The 11,081-nt window shown below is 37.2% G+C and overlaps 1 long non-coding RNA gene across 1 annotated transcript; it reads right to left on the bottom strand.

Moving 5' to 3' along the window:
* Positions 1–4,865: 4,865 nt before the first annotated feature.
* On the bottom strand, positions 4,866–5,866 carry LOC112586940. Its single transcript, XR_003111446.3, has 2 exons — positions 5,133–5,866; positions 4,866–5,020 (listed from the first exon to the last, which is right to left on the bottom strand). It is a non-coding gene; the product is annotated as an uncharacterized LOC112586940 (long non-coding RNA).
* Between the last annotated feature and the right edge of the window lie 5,215 nt (positions 5,867–11,081).

The raw sequence follows: 11,081 nt of genomic DNA, 5'->3' as shown, positions 1-11,081 counted from the left end.
GCCACATATTATGTAATTGCATTTATATTTTAAATTTATTTATTTGTAATTGAAAGATAATCACGGTACAATATTGTGTGGCTTTCTGCCACACATCAACATGAATCAGCCATAGGTTTACAAATGTAATTGCATTTAGATGAAACATTCATTATAGGCAAATCAGTAGAGACTGAAAGTGGATTAGGGGTTGCCAGAGGCTGGGGTCTTGAGGGGAAGGTAAATGACTAATGGGACAGGATTTCTTTTGGGAGTGATGAAAATGTTCTAGAATTAGGCAGTGATATTATTTGCATGATGAAATTAATGGCACTGAATAACTGTACATAGTTAAAATAATAAATTTTTATGGGAATTTGATCTCAGTGTTAGAAGACAGATAGACAACTGTGCTTATACATAATGCAAATCCACAAGAGTTAGCTTATTTTGAGGTTTCTTTTAAAATTAGAGAATAATATCTCTTCAATGATGAAATGCCTACTAGGAAGAACACTTATAGACTAGCAATTGAGAATGTTGCTGATTTACATTCATATTCATTTTGGCCTCTAAACTTTAGTTAGTATTACACACAATTTATTTACTGTAGGTATACTGTGAAAGCACAAAGGATGGAAAGAAATAAATAAAATCTAATTTTTGCCACTAGAGAAAGAAATTTCCTAGGTGTATTGATATCTAGACATATGTGCAAATATAACTTGCCTATCTGTGTTGAAATCATTGTAAAGATTCATACCTTTGCTGGTTAAAACTTTGTTTTCCTCTGAAATAAAATTTAAATTTTATATTTTTAAGCAATCTGACTTGGGAAAACTTTGTCCTTTGTATATAACACTCTATGTAAATATATAAAGATTATAATTTACAGTCTACATGTATCTGAAAGTAAAATGTTGAGCTGCATTAATACTGAATTTTTAGATGTTGAGCTAACCAGATTTCCATATCTATACCAAGAAAAACGTAGTATGATTAACATGAAGCACTCATAAAATGTCAGCTAAGTGCATACTACAACTTACATTACCAAGGGCTCTTTAAAAGAGCAACTTGCTTATGAAACACTTCTTATATAAAAAGGTCTTCTAAAAGGTCTTTATTGTAACAGCAGGTGAAAGATTTCTTTCATTTTTAACTACCATATTACTATTCAATAATTTTTATGTCATTATACATTGCCTAAAGACAAACTGAAGGTCACATAACAAAATTAAGTTTGAAGTAATTATGCTTGCTCTTTTCTTCAGAAATAGATGTTTTTCTGGAACATTCTTGCTTTTTTGACAATCCAGCAGGTGTTGGCAATTTGATTGCTGGTTCCTCTGCCTTTTCTAAAACCAGCTGGAACATCTGGAAGTTCATGGTTCACGTATTGTTGAAGCCTGGCTTGGAAAAACTTAGAAAACTAAGATCATGGCATCTGGTCCCATCACTTAATGGCAAATAGATGGGAAAACAGTGGAAACAGTGGCAGACTTCATTTTGTGGGGCTCCAAAATCACTGCAGATGGTGATTGCAGCCATGAAATTAAAAGACGCTTGCTCCTTGGAAGAAAAGTTATGACCAACCTAGACAGCATATTAAAAAGCAGAGACATTACTTTGCCAACAAAGGTCCGTCTAGTTAAGGCTATGGTTTTTCCAGTAGTCCTGTATGGATGTGAAAGTTGGACTATAAAGCTGAGCACCGAAGAATTGATGCTTTTGAACTGTGGTGTTGGAGAAGACTCTTGAGAGTCCCTTGGACTGCAAGGAAAGCCAACTAGTCCATCCTAAAGGAGATCAGTCCTAAGTGTTCATTGGAAGGACTGATGTTGAAACTGAAACTCCAGTACTTTGGCCACCTGATGCAAAAAGCTGACTCATTTGAAAAGACCCTGATGCTGGGAAAGATTGAGGGCAGGAGGAAAAGGGGATGACAGAGGATGAGATGGTTGGATGGCATCAACAACTCAATGGATATGAGTCTGCGTAAACTCTGGGAGTTGGTGATGGACAGGGAGGCCTGGCGTGCTGCAGTCTATGGAGTTGCAGAGAGTCAGACACCACTGAGCGACTGAACTGAACTGAACTGTTCTTCAGGACCACCCCCAGTGTCTAGATGGCTCCATTTTCTTCCAGATAAAAAGCAACCCACAGGCAGCCTCCTTCCAGGTTCACTTTTATCTCAATTCAACATAGATGCTACAGCCAATCACTTGAATGATTTTCTCACCTCCCTCACACATATCACCTCTTGAAACCCCATGTACTACAAGCCACCAGGCTCCTTTGTCCATGGGATTCGCCAAGCAAGAACATTGAAATGGATAGCCATTCCCTTTTCCAAGGATCTTCCCAACCCAGGGACTGAACCCAGGTCTCCCACATTGTAGGCAGAGTCTACCATCTGAGCCACAAGAGAAGCCTATATCATCTCTACAAAGCCCAGTTAGCCCTTTCTCCTTTTCCCTTTCCTTTCTCTTTGGGATCCTAGCTCATTTCCCCCAGGGATTTCCTTTCTTCCACATCATTCTCTCCAGTAGCTATGACCTCATCTTCACTGCGAGTATTCCCCCAGCAAACAAACCCATTCGAGCTGCTCCAATCGTAAAAACACAAGCAAAACATCCACTTATTCCTCTCTTTTTTTCTCTCAGCCAGGCTTCATAAGACAGGAACCTGTTTCCAAAGTTTCTGTTTTTTCATCTTTTCACTCATTTCATTGATTTTAAATTTTCAATTGCAAAATATTGGAAAAAACCTAAGACAAAATTCATTCACAGTCTGATCACTTTTAAAGAAAAAATATTTAATAAACAAAAGTTTCCCTTCTTTGTCCAGCCCTGTCTTTGTCAGGGGGCTCCTAGAAAACTCGGCCAAGGTTTCTTGGCCTTTGGCCAAATGGCCATCCTTCCTTCCTCTGGGATAAAAATGAGCCATCTCCTGGATAGCAGTGCAGCATAAAACATGCTCTTTTGTTCCCAGGAGTTATTTATATAGCCTATAACCAGGGGAGGAAACAACCACAAGCAATCATTTTTAATCATTTTGTCTTTCTCTGTGGCATGAGAACTTTTGAATATTTCTATTAGAGAAGAGAGAAAATCTACTTCTCAATGTCCTGTGAAAGGTAAAATTGAGCTTGAGTATCATCATTTTGTTGATGTTCTTTCGTGTATGAAAAATGAAGCAGTGACCAGATTACATCATGGAGCTTAAACACAGATATTTCTCTCATTTGGCTGTTTTCACTCTTTAAGCTTTTTGAATAATTCAAGGAAAGAAGCTACATCAGCAGAAAATTGAGAATCTAGTGGGGATAGTATCTAACAACCACGTTGTATTAGAGAAGGCAATGGCACCCCAGTCCAGTACTCTTGCCTGGAAAATCCCATGGACGGAGGAGCCTGGTAGGCTGCAGCCCATGGGGTCACACAGAGTCGGATACGACTGAAGCGACTTAGCAGCAGCAGCAAAAGGGCATTTCTGACTGAATCTGTCCCTTGGTATTCTGAACTTTTCACTCTCTGTCTTACAAGAACCTATTAACTAACTTGGGACCTGGTCAAGAGAAGGATTTTAGCCTGTAATTCCCCTAAATATCACACCACCTGACTTCTAACAGTTTTTTACTTTTCCTTAGATCTGAACATACTTATCCATGGATGCTCACAAAACAAGACTAAACAAAAATTGTCTTTCAAATGCAGTAAATATCATATAGCTTTTACCATCACAGTCCTGGACCTCAAAGCAAAATATATAGAGGCAAGACCTGTAAAGGTCAAGCAGTGATTATGTTACACAATGATTCAGCCACTGGAATACTACAGGATAATATTGTAACTCTTCTTTCTCGCCAAGAGAAATGGGAAAAATGTCGAGATGTCTCGCCAAGAGAAAGGGGAAAAATAGAAGAATAACTGGATGAGGGAGCACGATCAACAAAGGGGGGTTTGTTTGTGTCAAAACCCCCTTGACTGTGTTTGCTCTCTGAGTCAAGAATGTAACAGGAGACTGGACGAGTGTTGGCCCAGGTCTGTGGAGGCAGGCCAGTCGGGAGCTAAAAAACTGAGAGGAGTCAGAGGAAATGGTCTAGGTGGTGAGTGACACGGCCTCACCCCACACAAGTGAGCAGGAAGTACAGTACTCCCATGTGTCTGGATGAGGGGAGAACCAAAAACACCTGACGAACAGTACTAATGTACCGTACCCTGGAAGAGAATACTTTAAAGGGACATCTTAGTAACCAACTCTCAGAAGTTTACCTACCTTCAGGACTTCCCTGGTGGTCCAGTGGCTAAGACACCATGCTCCCAGTGCAGGGGACTGCAGTTCAATCCCTGGTCAAGGGACTAGATCCCACATGCCACAACTAAAAAGACCCTGCATGCCACAATGAAGATCAAAGGTTCCGAGTGCTGCAACTAAGACCCAGTGTAGTGAAATAAATATTTTTTTTTTAAGTCACCACCTTCAAGGACAATTTAGAGCAGTTGTTTCAAAGTAATGCATCCCAAACTTGGTGATATATGAGAATTATTAGAGGAGTCCTTTAAGAACTCCTTAAAGAACTTCTTAACTCCTCTAATTAACTCTTTTCCTTCATCAGAAGCCCTAGGAGTAGAGAGCCCAAGGGTTTTCTTTCAAAAAAATGTACTATCTATAAGTGACTGTTACACTCAGCAAGGTGTGGAAACCTCTACTTTAGACATCACAATGTCGTCCAAATCCATTATTTCATTTGACCATCACGTCCTTGTAAAGATGTCAAAGGCTAACAGAATCACTTTCACGAAAACTAGGGAGTTAGTTTTCTTGAACAGTTCCTGTATTAGTCAGTTCAGGCTGCTATAACAAAATACCATGAACAGGGTGGCTTAAACAAAAAACATTTATTTCTCACAGTTTTAGAAGCTGAGATGTCCAAGATCAAGGTACCAACAAATTCAGTTACTGGTGAGAGTTCTCTTTCTGGCTTGAAAATAGCTGCCTTCTCACTGTGTCCTCAATGGCTCAGGGAGAGGGAGAGCTTTACAGAAGACAGAGATAACACAAACAGAGTAATAGAGAAGAATGTAATACATAAACTATTTACAATGGTGCAGCAGGATTTAGGGAAATCAAAAGGGCTGATAAAATACCTGCGGTGTGGTCACTGGAGCGAGGCACTTTTGACCAGCTGTTGTCCACAAATGTAACGTTGTCATCAATTTGCCCAGTTTCATAAGACTGTGGTGAGGCTGCTGACAACTTGCTCATTTTTGGAACCCGAGTCATTGGTGTGATGTCACTGATTCATTTTCAGAGCTTGTGAATTAATTGGAAGTTATCTTGATTACCAGTGGTTACTTGTTCACAACTTGGGACTTTGACTGAAGAACAGCCTTTACCTTTCTAGAATATGAAAAATAAGCACTTTCAATTCTCAGTGCTCCCTTTTGGTCTTCTACCAGCCAAAGCTGTAGAGGAGACCATAAGAGATTATCCAGATGTTAATTTTTCAAGGTAGGATTTTCAGCTGGTGCTTCCATTTAAGCAACTAAAGCACCAATTACTGTGGAGTAAAAAATAGCTGTAATTGCCAAATCTTTATAATTATATACATTTATCTATGTGTATAAATATATATATACACACACACACACACACAATGTATCGTATTAAATTTTTTAAAAGTTGACTGTAGAACTATTTAGGACATCCTGACAAAGTTAACATGGAATTCAGCATAAAATACAAGGTATAAGAAGGAAGTGATTTTGTTGCCCATATGATTATTTTTATTTTTTTGTTCAATTTTATTTTAAACTTTACATAATTGTATTAGTTTTGCCAAATATCAAAATGAATCCTCCACAGGTATACATGTGTTCCCCATCCTGAACCCTCCTCCCTCCTCCCTCCCCATTCCATCCCTCTGGGTCGTCCCAGTGCACCAGCCCCAAGCATCCAGTATCGTGCATCGAACCTGGACTGGCAACTCGTTTCATACATGATATTTTACATGTTTCAATGCCATTCTCCCAAATCTTCCCACCCTCTCCCTCTCCCACAGAGTCCATAAGATTATTTTTAAATGATTTGAATTTCCAAGGCACAATTTAAAATGGGTAGACTGTTATCTTATGAGATATTGGTATGAACATATATGACTTATTAAAGAGATTTTTTAACTGAATGAGGATAAGGGTGAAAAAATCAGATAAGAAACAAGAAACTGACTGTTATATACACTGTCAGGTTGGAAAGGTCAAGTGATTCACTCCAGAAGAGAACTTCAGAAGTGTGAGACAACACCCAGCAGTCTTCACACTAACGTACAGACATAAGCTATAAACAAGGCTTAGGCAACAAAAGGGCACACAAATGAAAGGAGAGATGTAGGGAAGTATCCTGGACTGACAGCACTGGTACTTGGACACCAAACATAAAATGCACTGTAGAAAATATTGTGGAAAGGAGAGAGGAAAAAACTGGGATACAATTATGAAAATACACTACAGAATGCCAGGCCAGAAAATCAGATTTAAGCACACAACCATTGACTGAAACAAGGTGCTATTTAAAAAAAAAAAAAAAAAGTTATTAAATACATGAACTTTAAAAGCCCAGAATTGGGAAACATATGGTCATGATAGCTTCAATTGTCTAAAAATCCTCTTTTATTTTACCAAAACCAGAGCATCTGATGATTCTTTATACGCCAAAAAAAAAAACTAGTCTTCCAGGAAATCAGGTATTCATGCTTAGTCCTGTCAGACTGAGACTCCGTGAACTGTAGCTTGCCAGATTCTTCTGTCCATAGAATTCTCCAGGCAAGAATACTGGAGTAGGTTGCGGTTTTGTACTCTAGGGGATCTTCCCAATCCAGGGATTGAACCCATGTCTTCTGTGTCTCCTGCATTGCAGGCAGATAGATTCTTTACCCTCTGAGCCATCTGGGAAACCTTCCAGGAAATAGAGGAAATGGCAAATATTGAAACTACTACTCTGGACTGCCAAAATGACCAACAGGAAGGAACTAACTGATAAAGAGGAAGGTTTGGGAACCTTGAGAGAATGTGATCATTTCAAGGCTGGTGATAACTAGTGAAGAGAACTCAGACTGTTGATTCCAGTTCTGCAATCAAAACTGACTCTATAAGAGGAGGGGGAAAGAGCAAGCTTGCAAAAAAATGTCTCTTCTGACAAGCTAAACTCTTAAAAGAATGGAAGTCAAGTATGCATAGCTAATGAATATAAGAAATGGTAAAAATCTTTATCCTCCCTCTCCCAATTAGCTGACAATTTCTTAAAAGAAAAAACAAAGCTCAAGTCAATAAATAGGGTTTTATAAACTACGTGTAGAGACAAATGTAAGGAAATGGTTACGAGGATAATGTAAGACTTAGCTTTTTTAGAATTTTTTTTTTAATCAAGAATAATCTTCAGCCTAGAAAATTAAGTGGGTGATAAGGGGGAAAAGTAAGAAGGAAATGAGGTCCATCATAGGCACAAACAAGTCTCCAAACCCGGACAAAATTCATCCTGAGAGACTTTGCAGATGGTAAATGGAGCAAGGCAAAAAGACTAGATTGGAAATGAAATTTCTATTAAAAGAAAAAAAAAAAGAGTAGACTATACAGCTACAGATTGGTCAATAATGTAGATTCCAAATAAGATTAGACTGAATTAGTCAAAAGGCAGTTTATAGTATTAGAAATAGTGGTCTTTGAAGTAAACATGGATTCATTAGGAAAAGACATTACAAACTAAATCCAGTTCCTTTTTCAGATGGAATAATGAGAATGGAAGGGCAAAGAAATGGACTAAATGGTTCATTTCACCTAGATTTCAGAAAAACATAAATAGCTCACGGTAGCCAAATGGCAGAGGATTGTCACATATTAGACAGCCCACCTAGGCATCATGTCTTAGGTTAGTGGACTGATACTGAGCTTAAAGCAAGCAGGAATACGTGACACAGGGCTTTGTCCTTGCCTCTGTTGTTGGTTATTTTTATCATTAAAGGTACTGAATTAATGATTTTTAACTTATCAATGCTGTTATGAGTCAAAGTAGCCAATTGTACAACGTGATAAAATCAGGGTACAAATATTTTTAAACAGATAGGAACGACAGCTTCAATCTAAGACACAGTTTAATCAATACCAAACCAAAGTCTTGTCTCAAAAAGCAGAAGCACACACTCTGCTTGAGAAATCAAGGTGCTGCTCAGTTTTCAAATATGGTTTATCATGAGAGTAATGGTAGATGGCAGCCTGCAAGGAGAGCTCTTATAAATATTACTGCGAAACTTCAGAGACGTGCTGCAAAGAAAGCATTACTCCAATCTGAGGTGAGGAAACTGATGCTAAGAAGTAACTTGCCCCGGTTCTCACAAGGCAAGTGAAAAAGCTGCAAATCAAATTACATTTGTTTGGTCCCTAAATTCATGCTCTTTCTAAGACCATACACTGCTTCAACACCTAAGCTCAAATGGGACACTGAATGATCTCATTTATAATTCCCAAATGTACCATGGAGCATTTTCTTTATCATAATCCTTCAGGTTATTTCAAAATGACCCCTCCTTTTATTGTGTCACTCAATTAGGTTAAAAAAAAAAAATTAACTTCAAACATCCAAATCTTTCCAGTGTGGTCCAGAACAGAAGTTGGCAAGTCATGGTCTGCAAGCCAGATCCAGTCCAACTCCTGCTTTCATTTGGCCCATGAACTAAGAATGGTATTTGCATTTTTTAAATGGTTGAAAAAAATCCAAAGAATACTTCATGATACATAAAAACTATATAAAATTCCAATTTCAGTACCCATAAATAAAACTTTTATTGGAACACAGCCATGCTGATTCATTGACATGCTGTCTATGGCTGCTTTCAAGCTACGAAGGCAAAGCTGAATAGTTGTGACAGAGACCATATGTGGTGCTCACTATACATTGCTGCTCAACACACTACAAATCTCAGGGACACAGTGACCATTCAACAGCATTTCAAGTGCTACACATAGTGTCATACAAACATTTTATTACTTTTATTACTAATGCAGATTAATCATATTTCAAAAAGTAAAGCGAAGTTTGAGTGTTGTGCTTTTTAAGGCACAGTGGAATGTGGATTATTTTGTTATAAAATTATAATAGCAAAGCACCATGTTTATTAGGCAGTGACACTTCAGCTGTGTTAAAAGAATACAATTTATTTTCACATTACCAGACCAAGCACTCATCACAATATTCCCAACTCACAGGAAAGCAACAGTAAGAACAATTAAAACTTTAAAGCAGAATATCTTATCACAATAGAATTTATTCAAACACACAAAAAATGAGAATGAAGGTGCAACCAAAGTTACTTTCCAAGTGGCTCATTTGTTAGCCAAGCAAAGTAAGTTCTTCAGTGACAGTGAGTTAATTAAACTGTGTTTGACTGCAGCAGCTACAAAGTGTGTCCAGAGAAGATAAACACATTGAAGACCACTAGTTTTTGAGCAAGAACAGCTGATTGAAGACACCAACTGTCAACCAAAAAACAAGGCAAATGATTTGGCTTTTCATGAGTCAATACATGTTACCAATACTGCCTAATTGTTGATTACAAGAGAAGTCAGTATGGAGCTTAAAGTAACTTAGGAATTGGCCTCTGTGAATAGACTCCATGGAACAACTCCCATAAGATTTTTTTTTTTTTTTTTTTTTTTTTTTTTAAGAGAAAAGACTTTTAAAGAACTTGAAAAAACATCAGTGCTAACTGAAATGGTGTCTGCAAACATGTGCTGTAACTTAATGGTGGTACGGGCATATGGAGTAGAAAATGGCTTACTGGGCAAATTTACAAAGCTTTTTGTGAAAGTGTAAAATGTTTAAAATCAATCTTTATGCATTAAGTGATTCATCAGCAGGTATTCTGGGGGAACTATTTGAATCTGTCATGTTATTGAACTAGTTAAGTCAGTGATGAATTTCATTCACTCTTGCAGTTTTAACTATCATTACTTCCAGTAAGTTTTTGCTAGGAATGGAAACTGAATATCTTGACTTGCCCAACTACACGGCAGTCTGATATTTGTAGGAAAGTTTTATTGCAATTTTTTTTTTAGCTCAGAACCAACACTGAATTTTCTCTGAATAGGTATCATCTTTACCTATTATTAATGAAAACTGAATAGATTTGAAAACTAGGTTTGCAGATTTGACAACGTTTCTTAGTAAATCAACTTAAAAACTGTAAGGCAAAACAGCACTTATATGTGAAATTTACACTGCAACAAAATCATTATGACAAAACTAATATTGTTTAAATCACAAGTAATGTCAAGCCACTTTATCCACTTCCTATGCTCTCAAGTTAAAACAAGAAGCAAGATATCCATTCCTACACAATTTGCAGCGGATATGTTTTTCAAACTCAACTGCTGTTTCAGCTACATTTTTGGATCCACTTAACTGTATAAATGAGGAGCATCCATCTAATCTTCAATACGAAGTAATTAATCTGCAGTGTAATGTTATGTCCATGGCAAATATCAAGGGCAGAACCTAAGAAAATTGTATAAAACACCCTCCTAATGGTGAATACACTCTAATAAAATCATACGTATGGACTGATACAGTATTTGGTAATATCTACCTGAAGACATTTTCAAAGATGAAATATATAAAATCACATTACAGATCAGCATAACAGACGATCAATTTCAAACTCCTAAGTGAAATATTATCCTCTCAAAATATCTCAATTCTTATCAGTAAACCTGTATTACAAAAAAATTGTACTCAAGTATTCATATGTATTTTGAACTTCCTCAATACAAAACTACTGGAAATTTGTTTTCTCATTATGCAAGTATATAAAAACTTCAATTTTGCCTTTGGTCCCATAAAACCAAAGTTTGCCAACCCCACTCTAGAGCAGTGCAGGACTGTTTTTCATATTAAGTAAAGTTATAGTATGGTAAACATTCCTGTGAACAACTGTTCCTTCTAAAACCATTTTCATATCCCAGCAGTATTACCTGATAATACTTGTATATGTAGTCCTTTCTTTGGTTATGATCCATGTATTCCTATGAAGTAAATTTCCTAAGAAA

This window comes from Bubalus bubalis, chromosome 9, assembly GCF_019923935.1.
Source record: "Bubalus bubalis isolate 160015118507 breed Murrah chromosome 9, NDDB_SH_1, whole genome shotgun sequence".
Taxonomy (NCBI): Eukaryota; Metazoa; Chordata; class Mammalia; order Artiodactyla; family Bovidae; genus Bubalus; species Bubalus bubalis.
This window is presented reverse-complemented; position numbering and strand designations above follow the sequence as displayed.